At 32.8% G+C, this 20,847-nt stretch overlaps 1 protein-coding gene across 2 annotated transcripts in view; it reads left to right on the top strand.

Annotated features, from left to right (window-relative positions):
- The window catches only part of LOC143234780 (major facilitator superfamily domain-containing protein 4A-like), a 78,040-nt gene that overhangs the window by 30,099 nt on the left and 27,094 nt on the right, over positions 1-20,847 (top strand). The window lies entirely within an intron of this gene.

The following is a 20,847-nucleotide window of genomic DNA, read 5'->3' as shown; positions in this document are numbered from 1 at the left end:
AACTCATGCTCTTTTTCTGGGAGGCAACTTATAGCTGAAGGCGCAGGTTCTACATTGTATTTGAGATCCAGTGAAGTGACTAAGTGTAAAAGTGTGTGTGTGTTTTTCTTTTAATAAAGCCACATCGAGTTACCTGATTCTAGCGTTGTAAATCCACAAACTTACCGTTGTACCAGCGGGAAATTAAGTGTAAGAAATAAATATTTGTAATAAACGATGATTTTTTTTTATATAAGCCAGTAAATTGTCTCCCATGTAATTATTGACAGGGAACTAAAGTTTTTCTTATCTATGTGTCATGAGTGATATCTTTTAACTTCTCATCATTGTCGTTTTCACAGTGGTCCGGTTGAACTAACAATGAAAATAAATTTATCTGTTTGCTGACTGTCAGTATTTTCTTTACACATGCTTTGACTTAAAGTGAGAACAAAAGAGATAAAAACATTTAAATTATCCAAATGAGACATGAATTTTCTTTTCATAAAGGTAGCTTGCAAATAAACAGGTGATAATGGCTACTTGTAATACATTATCTGACGTTTACAATCGTAATTCGATGTTATGACAAGAGACGTCTGGAAGCAAGGCTTTCATTGTTAAAGCTGTTCAATTTCAACTCCTAATATATTACTTTTAGCTGCTAACATGACGCCATACACAAAACAACAACTAAACATATATAAATAACTTTCACCCTCCATTGGCACAGCTAAAAATCGGGTTTCGACATTCGTGATGGATGGAGTAAAGTTAGCCCTTTATGTAGGTTTTTTCCTTAATAACAAACAAGTACAACAACGGCATAATTTCCTCCTGTTGTCGTGTGTTAATGATGCTACCTGTCACTGAAAACCAAAACAGTAGCGTCTCAGAGTTTTATATAAAGTTTATGAAATGAAAGTTGTTTTAAGAAAGACAAAAATATAAACACCTATCGTGGCTTTTATAATACATAAATATACTTACAATGATAATAATGTACTTATTGTTATAGGAAGACAAAAATCTCAGACATATCAGAATTTATATGAAATACATCAAAATAAAGATAATGTTTTATACTAAGTCTCAAGAAATGTTATAAATTCAAATTCCCACTAAATATGTCAGGACGTGAATTTCACTGTAGGGTATGAAGAACCACTTTCATATTTATCAATATTTCTTTATTTCTGTCTTGAAGGATTCTATTACTTTCCTCTAATCATATATAATTCTACTTATTGTTTATACGCTCATGAAAAATTCTATTATTAGTCTCTCTCTCTACACAGAAATAATCCTGCTATCGTCTCTCTACTCATGACGTATTGTGTTTCTCGCTTCTTAATTTATAAGAACCTTACTTCGTGTTTCTATTTTTGTAAACACACTTCTGTTTCGTATCCCTCTATTTATAAATAATCCTGTTTTGTGTTTCTTTGATTATAAAAAAGAAACCTGTTTCGTGTTTCTATATTCATAAATAGCCTTACTTTATGTCTATCTATTTATAAATATCTGTTTCGTGTCTCTCTTTACAAAGAACTCTGTTTTGTGTCTCTATATTCATTAATAACCTTGTTTCGTCCCTCTCTGTTCATAAAGAGCCTCGTTTTGTATTTATTTATAAAAAAAAACGTTTCGTGACTCTTTAGTTACAACTAACCCTCTTTCTTGTCTCACTGTTATTCAATAACCCTGTTTTCTGTCTGTATTTATAAAGAATCCTGTTTTGTATGTGCCTATTCATAAATAACTCTGTTTAGTGTTTCTCTATTTATGAAGAACCTTGTTTTGTGTCTCTTTGTTACGTTTTTCTTTGTTCATAAATAACCCTATTTTGTGCCTCTATTTGTAAAGAACCCTGTTTTATGTTTCTATTTCCATAAAAATTTCTGTTTTGTGTTTGTCTGTTTAAAAAGAACCCCGTTTCGTCTCTTTTTATTTGTAAAAATATTGTTTCTGTTTCTCTATTCGTAAAGAAACTTGTTTCGTAATTCTATTTACAAAGAACATTTTCGCATTTCTTTTTTAATATTCAACCCTGTTTTGTGTTTCTTCATTCGTAAAGAACATTGATTCATGTTTTTCTATTCATAAATAGCATTGTTTCGTGTCTCTCTATTTATAAATAACCCTGTTTTGTGTCTCTGTTTATAAAGAACTCTGTTTCGTGTTTCTCTTTTTATTAAGAACATTGTTTTGTGTTTCTCTGTTTATAAGAAAAAAACACTGTTTTGTGTCTGTATTTACAAAGAACATTGTTTTATGTTTCTATTTTTATAAACTCTGTTTTGTGTCTCAATTTATAAATAACCCTGTTTATAAAGAACCCTGTTTCTTGTTTCTCTATTCATAAATAACCCTGTTTTTGTCTCACTATTTGTAAATAATCCTGTTTCATGATTTTCTACTCATAAAGAATCCTGTTTCATTTCTCTCTATTTGTAAGGAACCCTGTTTTGTGATTTTCTATTCGTAAAGAACCATGTTTTGAGTTGCTATTAAAAAAGAACCCTGTTTCGTGTTTTACTATTTATAAATAATATTTTATAGTGCCTCTCAATTTATAAAGAAGATTGTTTCATGTATTTCTATTAATAACGAACCCTGTTTCCTTTCTATCTACTTATGAAAAATTCCGTAATTTTTGTCTCTCTCTAATTTTGTTTCTAAAATAAATCCTTAATTCACATGATACATTTAAAAAGATTTGGAAAGATCATTAATTCGAACACTCACAAAATTTACGCAATGGCGAGAAAACATACATATCTTTGACAAAATCCTGGAGGACTTGACTTGTTTCCTTTCTAATATCACGTGATATGTACAGGTTTGAGAACTGTATTATCACAATATACGTGAGAAATAATGAGTTACGTACAGTTACACCCTTCCACGCTTGTGAATCGATTGGTCTTCACCGCAATGAATGTGTAACGTGCATGACCTCCTTTAACTTTTAATAACTCGATAGCAATTACATTTTCTCGTTGACCACAAGTCCCAGTGATTCAGCGGTACGTCTGCAGCCTTACAATGCGAAAATTCAAACTTCGACACCTGTGGTGGGCAGAGCACGGATAGCCCATTGCGTAACTTTGCTTAACTATCGCTTATCAACTTTACGATTTTAGCAGAGCATCACCTAGCGTAGCATCTTTATCATCAGCTTTGTTTACAACTAAAATAAGAAAAAAATAGCTCGTAATGGACATATATATATATTTCTCATTACTCTTAACCGATATATTTTTTAAATTATTCTTTCGGAATTAGTTTATGCTTTTTCAAACATGAATGTGTTTATGTGAAAAAAAAAATTAAAGTTTGAGAAACATTTGGGAAATCGTTTCGACTGTATCAGGTTTGTTTCTTTTGTTTTACTTATACTAAGTACTCAAATGTTCTAATTAACTAACTCTTTTTCTGTCTCCCTCAGTAACACAGCAGAATATCTGCGGACTTACAACGCTTGAAACCGGGTTTTGATACCCTTGGTAGGCAGACCACAGATAGCCCATTGTATAACTTTATGAGTTACTTTAAACAAACAAACTCTTTTCTCTCACTTCATACTGACAGAAACTGGCATGACTTCTAAGTTACTTCGATCGGTGTTCGAGCTACATGTTCACATGAATGTGATGAAATGTTCATGAAAGCACTTGTAGTGTGAAATTGTTTTTTGGTTTTCTTTCAAGAAGAGAAAAACGAGACTTCTGATGTATCGAACTAAATTTTGTTTAAAATATACAATTTGAATATTTTAAATAAAATCGCGAGATAAGATTACCAACGTCGCTCAGTAGAATAAAGTTGCACATGAGCTGATCCAGATATTTGAATAAGAAAATTTAATAGTTTTTTGTGAAGCCATCTGGTTTTGAAAGATTGAATATGAACATGAAAGAAAACCTTAATTTTCTTTGAGCTGCTAAAATACGAAACAAAACATATTAGCTTACTTTCTAAGCCATTTTATCTCCTGCAATCATCTCTTCTGATTTAAAGAAGTTTCTTTTTTATATAAAAGGTTTAGAACTATGTTTAAAAGCTGATGTGCAACTATTAAGTTTGATTGCGCTGTAAAAATTGTGTTGTAAACTGAAAAAAAACTGTTTCACAATAAAGTTTCTTCAAATACGCATTTGTTGTGATGTTGTGATTAATTTGTTGTAGCGACATAAACATAAATTATATGAACTCTTAACAATACAAATGATGTACGATTTTTCAAATCAAAATTGTGTTTATTTGAAAACAATGTCTGTTGTTTTTAATTTGCTATCTCTCAGTGATCTAAACTTGAACTGGTGTTGCAGCTATTTAAACCCCAGACTTGCATTCCACAGATCTCGTTGTTAGTTGTGTTGTTTTTAACATTAGTTTCTTTATAGTGTGTTTGTTTCTTAGAACAGCTGGTATGAATATTAACATTTTTACTGATAAGCAGAGAACGACGTTTCGACCTTCATAGGTTAACCTGAAGGTGACCTAGGAAATTCAAAACGTTGTTCTCTGCTTGTCAATGAAAGTATTAATACCCATACCAGCTTTTCTGAGATACATTTTTATTTCAAGTGGGTTTCTCGTCATCTCTGAACGATAACTTAAATACACCATCGTGTAAAGAGTCAGGTCAAGAGACCCACATGGTTCAAGCAGTTATCTCTAATTTTGGATTGCGGGACAAAGGGAAGGCAGCTATTCGAAAGTAGTTATTCTTAACCGAACAGAAGGATTGTTTGCCACTTTTTATACCATACTCATGGCTGATAAAACAAAGTGTTTAAAATGATCACGTCTCGAACCCAAGATCCTCAGATTTCTAGTCTATACAGTAACCGTTAAGTTGCTCTTTGTCCCACCAGTGTTAAAGTGTGAAATAATGATCGTCTATTTATATAATGTACGTAATCATTTCTATCAATCTAGTTAAGCTCGGTCAGGTTCTAGTTGGTTGAATCTCCGTTGCATTTTATACACGTAGGTTGAATTTAAACTTGGTGATGTCTATGTAGTTTGGATCGAAGCTCGTTCACATGCATGTATGTTGAATGTAAACTCGGTCCCATGAATGTAGATTGAAAGTAAGATGGCTCTTGTACATGTAGGTTGAACCTTACCTGGGTCTTGAGCCCGTAGATTAAAGCTTAGCTCGAGTTGAATGTAAGCTCAATTCGTTACATGTGGATTGTATCTCGCTGGGTCCTGGTCTGTGTGTTTCCTGTGTATTCTGAACACACCCCTATCCTAATGCGAAATACGAGGCTTAAAAGCATTACTGATGTCGTACAGTTTCATCGTGTATACAAGCAATCGATATTTTAGTAAGTACGTGAAATTTGGAACGTGCATTAGTCAAATAAAACGCACACAGCACGAAAGTTAGATTAGCAAACGTGTGATTTCAGGGTGGAAAGCTAAGCACAAGTCACGTAATCATTTGTGGATTGATATACGTGGCTGCCTTAGTAGCATACGTTTATCATTTCTTTGACGAGGTGTGGTTTAAGCCCAGCAAAAGTTGACCTTACATTTAGTAACTCTACTTTTATTGTGAAATAAACGACTTTAGAATATTTAGCGCCTTGCAGAATTATATTAACGCACAATGCAGTATAACTAAACATGTTTACAAGAACAGACTGGCCTAACAAGACATAGAAAAAAACAAACCACGATGGGTCCCTTTGGTAAACGTCCCCAAAGGGAAAAGCGGTAAGTCTACGTATTTACAGCGTTAAAATCAGGGGTTCGATTCTTTTCTGTGGACTCAGCAGATAGCTCAATGTGGCTTTGCTATAAGGAAACAAATACACGTACTTTCTTCCGATAAAAGTTTAGAGTCCAGTCTGCCACTACTTGTTCATGCATTAATTATTAATTAAATCATTCTAAATGAGCACACACTAATTAATATGCATAAGAATAATGGATAGTTTAGCAGTGCGATGATTAACCACATTTTTTTTCAGAACGATTGACATATATGCATGTGTAATACCTATAAATATTTCCGAGTTCATTGCGAACCAGACCCACCGAATTGCAATGCTGTTACGGATAGATTCATGGCAGGAGGCGGTATCAAATGGGGAATATTTGCATAACAAAAGAGAAAAGAGACACAGAACCCTGTGTACATCTATGACACAGTGAATAGAGTAATAAAGAAAAGATGAGACGTTTATATGAGGTAGTTAACCTACTTAAACAACATTCCAGTTCACAGAAATCTCTTCCTCATATTGGATAAAATAGTGATTGTTAACAATATGTACTTAATAGTGATTGTTAACAATATGTACTTATCTCAACCAGTCTTGTAGTAATCAGAACTATGACCCACGAGTACACAAGCTGCTTTCCAGACACACTAGCAAGTAACCTGTAGGAAACTCCATAAAAATGCCTTATATGCAAGAGATGAGTGCTTGTTGCAACTGTACGAGGTCTGACTGTACTTGAATGATTGCGACAGGAAGCTGGTGTTTCTTCAATAGATCATGATGTGAAAATAACTTTTCAACATAGTTCATAGAAGGTAATGAAATTGTTTGGACGATATTGTTCTTGCAGGTGTGTGTTTTTAACAATATGAAGTGTAAAATGTCACAAAGTAAGTTGTAAAATAAAAACGAACTCTATTGTTGACACTAGGCTACAGGTTACAGGTCAATTCACTCCACAGTAACGTTTCTACAAACCATGGAACACAAAACTAGCATTCATGCTACAGGTTACGGCTCAAGTCTGTGTTTATACTGATTTTCCATGCTAAATCATCCTCTTCGTCTCAATTTTCTTTCATTTAGTGGTAAAATTTGGAAGACAAAAAGCAAGTGCAGTTGACATAATGTTTATCTTAAATCTTAGACCTAAAGGAATATGTAATGGCATGATAATATTTGTACATATAACATGGTTCCGGTTCTATGCTAGAGGCCGTATCAATATGCATTGACTTATTGGTACGAAGATATTTAATGTCTTTGTAGAAATACTAACATCCAAAGTTAATCCGCTAAAGTTTGTAATGTTCGATACCTTCAAATGTTCCTCGTCAAATATCTGTAGTTTTCCTATTAGCAAGTGTTTATCACAATTATAGTTTCTGAGGATTATAGTATACTGACTTTAACGACCAGAAAATATTATATAACTGTGTCTCAGCGAGCTCTTATACCAATTAGGCGAAGTTCTCGAACGTTTAACAATATTTGAAGATATGCTAGTGGTTTTGTAAAATATAAATTGTTGATTCTTATTCTCGAGAAACTTCCACAAATTTAGAGAACAGTCGGGATTTGCACAATACACATCTATCAATATACATCACATGCATTAAACTAAAACAAATGTAAGTATTAAAATAAACGCATAACTTTGTAGAAACATATTTTTGGTGATTCCTTAAATATCTCTGTATATATATATACTTTACTTGAAGCTATTTAATAATAATTAGTTTATCAGCTTTAAATGATAAAAATTACGTAATGAAAAGGTAAAGGTACATCACAAAAAAAAAAACATTACTTAGTTAGAATTTACGATTTTGAATGTAGATTAAATGTGTATTTATTTAATGTCTCTCCTGAAAAGTTCTAACTTATTGTTTAACTTTTAACAGTTAAAAATATTTTCTTTCTTTGTAGTTGAAGGAATCATCTGATAATTATAGAATAATATTTTTTCGTAAAACTTGTAAAAAAAGTAAAATAATAAAACATTTTCTGAAAAAGAGTTTTTGAAATCTGAAAAAACAAGACAAACAGGAAAACCATTCAAGAAATACATGCCGCCTAAATTTAATGTTGGCATGGCTAGTTGTCAGTCCCCCCGTCTTAAAATAATTTGACAAGTCGAATATAGTGAAAATATAATGGATTTTAAACTTGGTACAAAGAACATAAGATGAATCCAAATTTCACGTTTTGTGATTTTATCTTTGATCTCACTTGTAAACTCACCGAATAAGACATACTTTATGTGCGGGCGATTTTAAAGGATCGTAAGTTATGTTTCACATAATAAATTTCTTTAAAGGCTTATTAAATTTCGTGCATATTGTTACGTATCATAATTTGTCTTGGACAAGTCTCCGATTTATTATGTTACGTACGTTACATATTACTTTTTCAAATAGCCAGAAATTGAATTTTAATTTTGAAGTTAATTAAATGTCATTATGTTTCAAATTTTCTAACAACATTGGTACACATAATTTTCTTTTTCAACACAAATATATTTTAATACAGGAACAAGAATACAATTATTAGTGTATTACTTTTAGCATAAGGTTATTACAAATAATGATTTATATACAATAGTTTTACAAACATACGGACAATATATACTGGGTCTTATATCTAGTCTAGAACTGAATATTTTATCGACGGTCCAGGTCCACGACGAACAAATTAATTCCGAGTTGATATTGTCACACCTCGCTTAAACTAGTTGCTTTACTTGGTCTTACAACGCTTATAAGCTGACTTTTTCCGGCGAAGATATTTAATGTCGTAGAAATAATAACGTTCGAAGTAATTCATTACGGCTTGTAATGTTCGAATTCTATAAATGTTTTTGGTCAAATTACGTAGTTTTCCTATTATAAGGCGTTAATCACATTTATAGCTTTCAAGGCCTATAGCTGACTGTAGCTGACTAATAATAATTGTCTTTCGGCGCGTTTGTTTTACATACCAATCACGCGAGATTCTAGACCTTTAAACTTTGTTCGAAAACACTAGCGTTTTCATAAAACAAATGTTAATTCTTACTCTCACGAATCTTCTACAAACTTAGAAAACAAGCGGGACTTGCGCAATACATATCCAACAATATACGTCACATGCATTAAACTGAAACACACATAGGTTAACGGTAAATCCGTTACAAGATTTTGTTTATTAGAAATCGTAACAAAAAGTGACTTCGCGTTTGAAATATATTAAAAGATAAAATAACAATATAATTCTTTAAATAAACAAAAAATAGGACCACTACTATTATCTTACATTCAGTATAAACCTGTTTTTATAACCATTACTTCCATGATACATTCAGCCATAAATCTTTTATAACCATTACCATCTCCCGCTGATACAGCAATAAATTTATGGATTTACAAATCTAAAATTAGTGGTTCGATTCCCCTTGGTAAACTCAGCAGATAGCCCAAAGTGGCTTTGGTATAAGAAAATACACAGTAACTATTACTACTATCTTTCATTCGCTGTGAATCTGTTGTTATAACCATTATTACCACCTTAAGTTCGTTAAGAACCTGTTGTTATAACCACTGCTACTTTCTTACACCCTCTATAAACCCGTTTTTATAATCATTACTAAAATCCTAGTTTATTTATAAATCTTATCTTATGTTAACTACAAGCTTGTTTGTTTACTACCATCATAAAACTGTTTTTTATAACCATTACCAGCGTATAGCTTGTCAAACATTACTCCCACTCCATAGTGTACCCTAACCTAATATTTTATAGTCAACTAAAATATAAAAATGTTGCTAAATCAAACTTGACCAACAAAGAGGCAGAAAAATATAGTCCAGGCAATCAAACGTTGGCAAAATTTTTTGTGTGAGCCAATCAAAATTAAGATAACTTATGAAATGAATTCGTTACGTATTCATAGGATAATTGCATAGAAAATCAGTGCGTTCTGGTAACACTACATTACAAATGTTTTATATATCATGTTGCTTAGCAACAAAACTATAACCTACTATCATTGTTAAACTATGTACTGAGGGTATAATGTTCAGACAGTTGAACTGGAAACATATTTGTTGATTTCTTTATTTAGCACACTAATTATAAGCATAGCATCCATATTGAACGTTAGGTTATATTTAACACAATAGGTTTAAATAAAGCTATGAAATGTACCTACCTAGAGCATAGGTTTTAAACATATCCTAACTCTGCAGGATTTTATTTCATAACTTAATGAAAGTTAACCTAATGTTATGACAAGTTAGTATTTGATTTCTATTATTGAATACGAATAAAGATGAAGAAACTTCACGAGTGAAAAAGTAAAGTGTTTTTGTTTCTAATAAATTTATAAACTAGAAATATCAATGAATATTATGAATAAAAAGGTTACCTTAGGAAGGCAATTTTACTAGAAGTGCACTTCCGGTTCTTTCAAAAAGCTTTGGCAATGACAGCACGAGCATATAACCCACCCGTCGATTATACTAAGGTGAAGATCACGTGATATTTATACTTACATCTACAACGCTACACACACACTTTCATGTAAACCATAAGCATGTATACGCATTGAAAAAGAACAAACACGTCATTACAAGAGAAAAAATCCATTTAAACAGGTTTGTAACTAAAAAAGACATTTTTGGATCCATGCATATGTCTTTTCTCGCGATGAAGAAGAACTAACTCCATATTCTCATTTTAAACTTATTACTTTATATTGCGAACTTGTTAAGATTAAAAATAAGTTTTCTTAGTGACAGTTTTTGGTTCTGTATTTGTAAAATACATCTGTTAATAATACTGACTTTCTTAATCTTGTCCGTATCATAACAGTTTCTGTTCATGAAAACTGGTTACATAAAATAGCATCTGATGTGATGAAAGGCCTCATCGGCGCTAGATATGGCAAATACAATGTGGTTGACATGTTAGTACACATTCTTCTTTGCTTTCGCTCGTAGGTTCTGAGAATAACTAATATCGTTTTCTACGGTTGATGCTGTGGTCGCTTGACACGCCCGCGAGCAAGAAGACCAGCGTGTTTGGTTCGTTAATACTGTTCTCCCAAATGATGAATAATTGATGTTTAAAATAAATAATATCAATAGTATTGTATTATTAATAGTTATAATTCTGATTTCTAAATGATTTGAAACATATATATATATATGTGTGTAATAACTAAAATTCGCTCAACTAATACAGTTCACGACATAATGATTTTTGTACACGTAGTGGATGACATAACGCCTAGATCACTGTTATGTCTCATATCTAAGTTGTCCTGATGAGTCCTCGTATAAAACAAAATGATTCGTCAGTATAGAATATGATAGATCTAGTGCGTTTCAAATACTACTTTATAATTTTGTATTCTTTTAGTTACATGATCTTAGAGCATATACTCACAAAATCAGGAAAATGTATTGTCTGTAATATTTTCAAATGATTTAATGGTATACTTTACACAAGTAGTAATTACCACTGGAAAGCATATTTACCTTCTAAATGAACTGATTCAGAACATAATAACACAAACTTTCTCATTAATAGCGCTGAATTACTCAATCAATCTATAGGTTAATACGCGTAATCTCTCGTCAAAAATCTCGTTTTATCTATGTTATTAGGCGTTTTGTACGGTGAATGGTTTACGCTGCAGTCGTATTTGTATAAATCAATATGACAACATTACAAAGCACTTTAATTTATTCATTTTTATTAACTTCGATCTGTGTAATAGACATGTAAACATCGTAAAACAATGTACAATGGCGTAAGAAGTGGAGTGAAGGCTTTCCAATTTGCCCCAGTGAAAAAGCATTTATTGTTTACAGACCTCGGCCGTAAGGGGGCACCATAGAAGCACATTTCCTCCCTTCGATCACTAACGTTCGGCACCGGGTTTTTAGGTCGTTCAGGACCTGAGAGGGTAATGTACATTTTCCACCTATTCTTCCTTCCTGAATTAATGATTAACGAACTATCAAATGCTATTGATGGTATTCCAACACCAAACGCTGATTTAACTTCCTCGTGTTTTTTTTTTTTTTTTTTTTGCAGGAGCTTGTCCTTGATTTTTTTTTGTTTTCTTTTTTTTTTTTAATTTCGCACAAAGCTACTCGAGGGCTATCTGTGCTAGCCGTCCCTAATTTAGCAGTGTAATACTAGAGGGAAGGCAGTTAGTCATCACCACCCACCGCCAACTCTTGGGCTACTCTTTTACCAACGAATAGCGCGACTGATCGTCACATTATAACGCCCCCACGGCTGAAAGGGCGAGCATGTTTAGCGCGACGGGGATGTGAACCCGCGACCCTCAGATTACGAGCCGCACGCCTTAACACGCTTGGCCATGCCGGGCCAGTTTGTCCTTGAATATAATACTAATAACGTTTCGTGTAAAGTTAAATTCTTCTATTTATTTGGTCACAAACACTTGCAAAACAGTTCGTACTGTAATATCTTCATTAGATTATGTAAAATCACAAACAGTTCCAAAATCAAATTACACTTGTCCACAAGATATATTCTCCAGCGCCTATTCATACACTAAAAAAAAAAAAATTATTTATAAAGACCACAATGATTCTAACTATTGGTAAAAAAAAAAGTAATGTTAATGTCTAGCACAGGTGGTCTTATTTCTAACAAAGAAATATGATGGAGCCACTTAGCCTTATCAACATTGTGTATGATATAGCGATATATATTTGTTAACAAGTCATTGTCCCCCACTGGTATAACGGTATGTCTATGGATTTATAACGCAAAAATCAGAGGGTTCAATTTCCCTCGGTGGACTCAGCAGATAGCCCAATGTGACTTTGCTGTAAGAAAACATACACAAACAAATCATTTTTGTATAAATTTTTCCTAAAGTAGCGGAACGAGCAATCAGTCTCTCTTTTGGTGGAGATAAGTTTGCATAATTATGTAGAAATGGTATGTATTGAATTTTGTATTATTTGCAATTTCTTAAGATTTCTTTTTCCTACATTTAAATATATTGGGCATTGTTACGTATTATAATTTATATCAGAAGATCCTCCGATTTATTATGCAATGTATGTTACATATAATAATATCAAACAACCGGAAATTTTAATTTGAAAGTTAATTACATTTTAATATGTATCAAATTTATGATATTTTCTAATAAGTTTGATATCCACAATTTTCTTTCTTAACACAAATATATTTTAATATACAAACAACACTACAATTTATAAGAATAGTTATTACAAATATTGGTTTATATACAAAAGTTTTACAAACTTACAAACTATCCCGAGTCGTCTATCTGGCCTAGAACTGAATATTTTATCGATGGTCAGATCCACGACGAGCATAGTAATTCCGAGTAAATGTTGTTACATCTCGCTTAAGCTAGTTAGCTGTCATTTCTGGGCTGGCCTAACACCGCTTACAGGCTGACTTTTTACTGACGAAAATATCTAATGTCCTCGTAGAAACACTAACGTCCGAAGTTAATTCAACGCTTCCAAGTGTTCGAAATCTTATTATAAACGTTCCTGGTCAAATTCTGTTTGTTTGATTTTTCGATTAATAAGCGTTAATCACAATTATAGCTTCCAAGTCTTATAGTATACTGACTGTAGCTGACAAATAATACTATGTTCTGTCTCTCGACGCGTTGCTTTATTCAGTTTACAACGATATTTTCGAATGTTCAGCAAAATTCGAAGAGACGCTAGCATTTTTGTAAAATAAATATTGTTGATTTTAACTCTGGAGAATCTTCTACAAATTCAGAGGACAGGCACGACTCGTGCAATACACAACCAACAATAAACGACGCATTCATCAAACTGAAACAAATGTAGGTATTAAAATAAATATATTAATATAAATATATAAAATAAATAAATCCGTTACAGCATGCATAGTCTTCGATCAGTCAACTAAACCTTGCTCTCTCAACTTAAATTTGCCTCCTACACCTCTGGTGTAACTAACATATTTTGTTTCCTTTAGACAGTCAGAGCTGCTTGTGAAAGGTATAAAATATGTCATATTATACTTAATTAGATCTTTTCTTTAATGCACTATTGTTTGAATAATTTCACAATACTTTTAGTATTAAAAAGAAAAACACACAACGTATACTAGAAAATAGTGATATTTATTTGAAGTTTCTTTTCCTGTATTTGTCTTGATCTTTAACCTGTAAATGACACAAAAAATCTCTTAATTCACAGGGAATCCTGGTTCTTGAAGGTTTATAAGTTTTAGAGATATTTTATGTATGTATACGTTGACAATAGCAAGCTTTTTTTGTAAGTTTAAGTTTTACAGGTTCTTATATGTGTCATAAATACAGAGGTTGGGTGTGTTATAATTTTTGGAGCCACACTACGTCGTTATAGTCAGTGTTGCCATATCCAGTCATGCTCTCTCTCTGACGACCGTGTTGCCTGATAATAAAATTGCAGCGTAGTTTTCATTATAAAAAGGCTCCGTCGTAATATTGTCATGTCCAAAACACACAATTCCTGCTATCAAATTATTCACAATCCACCTAGTATACAGAGATGATAGTATTGCAACGTCTGTTTCAACACTCCGATTACATAGGCATCCACAGTGCAAAAACTTGACTGGTATTCTTCGTATAGAATAGTATAAATGCATGTTTCTTTTTTTAACTGCAACGATTGAACTAGAGAGCGAACTCATACACTGTAGGCGTCTTTTCCGTACATAGCACATATTTCTGTATTGTACAAAGTATCCAGTATATTTGTTTGAAAGTAAAGTAGTGTTCCTTTTGAACTTTGTTTCCATTTTCCTGATCCCAAATATACCATTACAACCGTATCCATCAATAACCGTAAAATTGTTAGAAAAAGTTTCGCGCCATGCTCGGTATCACATTTAAAATTGACTGGTAAAAATGGCACAGGCATTTTCACAGTTCGAATGTCATCCCTTACTACAATATTTCTATGGCTGAGAACCGTTTATACTGTTTTGTACAATTAGTCTCCTTTTCCTGGATATGTCATGCACATGTAACTTATGTGGCTTCTCAAGACTGAGATCCTTTCTGACTATGCTGCGTACCGTTGCCTGGAATGGGTGGTTTTTGCCGCTGATCTTTGTGTCCGAGGATCCTTACCTATTAAAAGACGCCGCATTTTTGCTTACCATGGCTTGAGTACGTCTATTTGCAGGTCATTTTCAGAAGTTGATCTGTATTCTTTTATTTTCCCACTATTATTAAGTACAAATTATAACGTCATCTTGGAAATTTTGAATCTCCAATTCGAATTTTTTTCTAATCTAATTGTTTGAAGAGTTTGGATCGATCTATTACATATTCTTTCTAAAAGCTATCAAATTTCGATAACATCAGACTGCTTGCGTAACACCAAATAATGTCAAAAATGTAATTCTGTAAATTCTTTTTAACTACGAACTTTATATAGTCCTGAGTCGTCACGCGACTTACTGAATTGTATATTTAAAATCGTTTTGATACAATTTACTCGACTTTTTGTAATCATTGCACCATTTTATGTTCCAGATGTTTTGTATCTACAATGTAAACATTTACTCTAATTACTCTAAGTCTTTCTGTCATTTCGCTAGAAGTATGATCAATACAAAACAAATATTTGATTATTAAGAAACAGTATTCATTTCAAAACGCATAAACTATGTTATTTCTAGTTTTTTTTTAAATATATTAAAAAAAAAAGATGAGTACCTTTGAAATGGAAATGTGTATTTTTGAATTAGAGGTGTGTTTCCTTGGAATGGAAGTGTGAAGTTTGAAAAATAGGTGTTTTATCTTGGAATGGAGGTATGTAGTTCTGGAACAGAAGTGTATAATTTTGGAGCCCAAATTGCCTTTTTTGCGCTAAATTATTTTCTGCAAAGTTGTTTTTGTATGTATTAATTAAAGAATAGAGAATTAATACAGGATACTTGAAAATTAGCATGATATGTCTTTACCACTGTTGCTTTTAAAATTCAGCTGTAAAATGACAGGAGGAAATTTTAATACTTAGTTGTAAATTAATGTATAGTCTCTCTGTCTCTTTTATTAGCGATATTCTCGACTGTGTTCGCTGCCTTTGAGACTCACCGGGAGGGATGTTACCAATCTGTCACACAAATTCTGTAGCTTTGGAAAGAATTACACATTCTGTCTGGCGACAGTTTGGCGCTCTCTCTCATATAATAGTCGCAACTCAAATCCAATAGCTGAAAATAAAAATGTGTTGTATAGACTTAAAAACAATGTTTTAATCTTTGAAATGGTAAAAGAATTCTTCTCTTTGAATTGATAAATGTCGTTCTACGGATTCGGCCTTAAACATTTTAAATGGTGTAATAAGATATCAGCAATAATTACTAGCGTTTCACACAATTATATAAAAAATCATATTTCAGTGAATTTATTCAAATCATTTTGGTATTATCATGATGACCTAGCTTCATTGGAAACCTTGAACGGATGTCATTTGCAGATTAATGATTTGGAGAAGCTTTTTACACACAGTTTTACTGACTTAAATGCTTGTGTTACCTCATTTTCAATATTTGGACAACTTACAGATTATGAATTATACTTATCTTCAAAGGCAATAAATTGGAAAGTTAGTTAAACAGCTACTTATGCAAAATAATATTTCAATTAACACCAAGCAAAATATCTGAAGTTAGAAGACAATACAGCTACGACATATGAGATAGCAAACACAAGACGAAACAGTTATTTTCAGGAAGACTGGTTATTTGTATCAGCTTTTCGATTAACTTCATAAGTTCATTATAGTGTTTGTCTAGTTTTGTTGTTTCAGTACGAAGTATAATTGTAAAATTTATGTTAAATGATACAATAAATATCTTGTTGGAAATACAAGATTTTAGTATAATGCTATTATTTAGTTTATTTTGTAATTTAATATTTAATTATTGTTTAGTTTTAAATATTAGTTCTTTTCTTTTATGCATCATTGTTTGAATAATTTCACAATACTTTTAGTATTAAAAAGAAAAACACACAACGTATACTAAAAAATAGTGATATTTATTTGAAGTTTCTTTTCCTGTATTTGTCTTGATCTTTAATCTGTAAATGACACAACAAATCTCTTAATTCGTAGCTGATCCTGGTTCTTGAAGGTTTGTTTGTTTTAGAGATATTTTATATATGTATACGTTGATAATAGCGAGCCTTTTTTGTAAGTTTAAGTTTTACAGGTTCTTATATGTGTCATAAATACAGAGATTGGGTGTGTTATATTAATATGATTTTGGCGCCTCCCTACATCGTCACACTAAGTTTGAAGATAGATTGTTTTAAAAGTGTTAGCTGTGATAAAATTTTGGTAGATAAGTTGGTAAGAGTCGTACATTGTGTTTGCAATTGCATTGTTGTCTAGGCTTTATTAGTATTGTAGACGTCAAGGTACTCGACTCTTCTGAATTTTCTTGTTATTTTAACTAAGTGTTGTTAAATTAGCGCCGCTCGCGCACTTTACACAAACTTTCAGGCCTTAGTGGTTTATGCATTTATAAAGCTGGCTCACTACCACAAGCCAAGAAGAAAGAATTAAAGTAATGTAGAGTAAGAAAACGTGAAGTTAGCCAGCATTGGAGTGATTAGATTTAACATGTGACTTTTGAAACTGAATTTAACAGAGATAAACATAAGTAATTTAACCTCTTTGTGTTGACTTTAAAGAAAAGTAGACAATTATTTGAAGTTCAAGATATAATTGTGGTAACCCACAAGGTGGCGTAAGTGTATTTCAGTGATATTATTGTAATAAGAGTAGAAAAATAGTTTGTCTTGTCAGTTGGATTCCAAATTAAATCAGCCTAAGTGGACCTTTGAAAAACAAGTATTTAGAGTTTGAAATACGACTGTGCAATCCATAATGTAAAGAATTTTTGTACATACGTTTAACAGGATGAACTGTCCGTTTATTGTTTAAATTTGTCAACAACAAGTCACAATCAGAAGCACTTACTGAAGAAGAATCCTCATCTCACATTGCTCCATAAAATCCTGACATTTGGTGAGTTAACCAGGATTACACTATGCAACAAAATTTTTACTTTTTCTTGTTCCTGGGCAGAAAGTGTTATTTCCCAATTGCTTATGCCTAAAGTAAATGAAAAAGACATTTTTTCTCTTCAAACTTTGCTTTGGTGACCTAGGTAGTGAAATTTTCAAATTTACCCACTTTCCAGATCATTCCATTTAAATTCAGTGCTGAGTAGCTTATAGAGAATTTTCTAGAATATTGTAGAAGCCACAAAGCTATGCTGCTCAATAACGGGAATAAGTATCCGTTTGTTACCCTGGCTCATTCAGTACACCTCGAAGAGGAATACGACGGCCTCAAGATCTTGCTAGAAGCCTTGAAGTATGTTGAGTATGGCTGGGGTTATCGGAGACTTCAAAATAGTGGCATTCCTGGTGGGTCTCCAAGGAAGTTTTACCAAGTTTCCCTGTTATCTTTGCCTTTGGGACAGCAGGGACACCGCAGCGCTCTACAACTGACCGAGTTCTCTGTGGGGAGGCATAATGTCAAGTGTGAATCACTAGTGGACCTCAAAAAGATGTTGTTCCCACTATTGCACATAAAATTGGGTCTTATGAATCAGTGTGTCATAACTCTTGATAAGGAGTCTACAGTCTTCAAGTTCCTTCGAGACTTCTTCCCTAAGCTGTCTGGAGCAAAGGTCAAAGCTGGTGTTTTCGTTGGACCACAAATAAAGAAGATCCTGGAGTGCACAGAATTCCCCAAAAAGCTCAATTGGAAGGAAAAAAAAAGCTTGGTGCAGCTTTGTCGCAGTGGTTCGGGGCTTCTTGGACAATCACAAGGCCGAAAATTATGTGGGACTGGTTGAGGCTCTGGTGAAAACTACGGCAAAATGGACTGCAGGATGTCTCTGAAAGTCCATATCCTTGACACTCATCTTGATAAATTCAAGAAGAACATGGAAGCATACTCAGAGGAGCAAGGCGAGCACTTCCACCAAGAACGCTGCTACTAAGGAGCGTATAACGAAAACATGATAGGAGACTGTTTTGGAAGCTGAAACGTGATTTGCATCTCGAGAAACAACTAACTTTTAAACAATTTTGTATAACTTTAGTATAAATACATGTAAATCTTGATTCATATGTTGTGTTATTCAAACCTTATTTAAATGAAAATGTGCATATTTTCATGTAGAAAATAGATTAATTTCTAAATTTCATTATCCAGTTCACAGAAGCAAAGTTTGAGGGGAATAATGGCCATTTTATGTACTTTTACAACATAAGCAATTAAGAAATAACATATACTATCCAGGAATAAAATATGTGCTACAGCAAAATTAACTATATTTATGTACGCACAACTGTAGCAGTAGTGCAAATAGTGTAGAAATTACAATCACGTTATATAACCATGTCCGCTAATTTTGATAAATGAACAGAAACAGGTGAGCGTCTTGGGTAGAAATATATTGAAATATGACAATTTGTTTACAACAACAAGAACTAGGCTGGCAGAGAAGAGAGGGAGAAAGACTAAAGAACAAAAGGAAATAGACAGAGAGGAAATAAGAGCATGAACTGCAAAATAAGAAAAGGAGAGAGAGAGGAACTGGAGAGAATCAAACACAAATTGAGATTGACAAGCTCATCCAACAGAAAGAAGAAAGAATAAAAAATGACAATGAGATTAGGCCCAGCCAACCGAAGCTGCCCACACCTGATTAACAGAAAAATGGCATGGATAATTTTTTGGAGAGATATGAAAGATTCTTCCGAAATCTGAACAGGGACTATAATGGATTTAGCGTTATACGTTTATTATAAAACTTGTTTCTGTATAGTTTTCTTTTTTGCCTGTGACGTATGTTCTTGACTGTATATTGCGCAACTCCCGCCGGTTTTCTAAAATTGTAGGACATTCTTGAGTAAGATCAACATGTATATAATATTAGTGATTGAGAGTATCGCGTGCGAGAATATTCAAGCCTACTTTTTACAATTATTATTCTAAAAAGGATGTAAAAACTTATTTCAACAAGACAACTATTAAAACACACAGATATCCATTATTTGAATGCAGCAGTTATTATAACTAGCAATTTACTTTGCATATTCTTATCATATTGAAAAAGACGCTTATTTTGCTACAACTATGAATAACAAATGAATGATTTACAGTTTATTCATTCATTTTCTATAAAACAATAACTTGAAGATTAAAATTTCATTAAACTTTCAAACTTACTTCAAAACTGTTTTTTGTTAAGTCTAGAATATTTTATATGGATAAAAATAAGCTAGTGAAGCAGTAATATTGTCGTACTTTTGCATGTTAAATAATAATCCTTTTCGTGATGACAAATGATTTACGTATAAAAGGTCAGGAAATGCGAAAGTATGACAAAATATAGAACTAATGAATAAGTGTTTTATACATAAACCGACCGTAAATCATAATTAAACATAGCTAGTGTTGAGACATGTTTGATGATCTCATTACGGTTGTGGTTTCACTTAATGAAACTATGATGTCTTATTCAGCGGTCATGACGGTCTAGTAACGCATCCCTAACAACACGCTCTCTAGTGATGCTTCATGAAACCATGATATCTTCGTCTCTACCACTTACCTCTCCATTTCTTGGCAACCCCCAACTAAGGCGGTATCAGTTTGGCACAAGGCCATCCCATTTACTACTTATGGGAAAAAAAAATTGAAAGAAAACGCAATAGGGGCTATAAAAGATGAAGAACAGCACGTACATTTAGGCAGACAGAGAGACGAAAATACCAAAATAAAAAAATTCTATTAAATTATCAATAAATAGAGAATTTAGTGACGACATAACGAACTGAACTATTATAACTTACAGTGGTTTGGTTTGTTTCGAATTTCGATAGCTGTCCCTAATTTAGCAGTGTAAGACTAGAGGGAAGGCAGCTAGTCATCACCACCCACTGCCAACTCTTGAGCAAATCTTTTACCAAAATAGTGGGATTGACCGTACATTATAACGCCTCCACCGCTGAAAAGGCGAGCATGTTTGGTGTGTAGGGGATTTGAAAACTTAACAG

The sequence above is a fragment of the Tachypleus tridentatus genome, chromosome 12 (genome assembly GCF_004210375.1).
Source record: "Tachypleus tridentatus isolate NWPU-2018 chromosome 12, ASM421037v1, whole genome shotgun sequence".
Taxonomy (NCBI): Eukaryota; Metazoa; Arthropoda; class Merostomata; order Xiphosura; family Limulidae; genus Tachypleus; species Tachypleus tridentatus.
The sequence above is the reverse complement of the archived record's forward strand: the minus strand, read 5'-3'. Positions and strand labels throughout refer to the sequence as shown.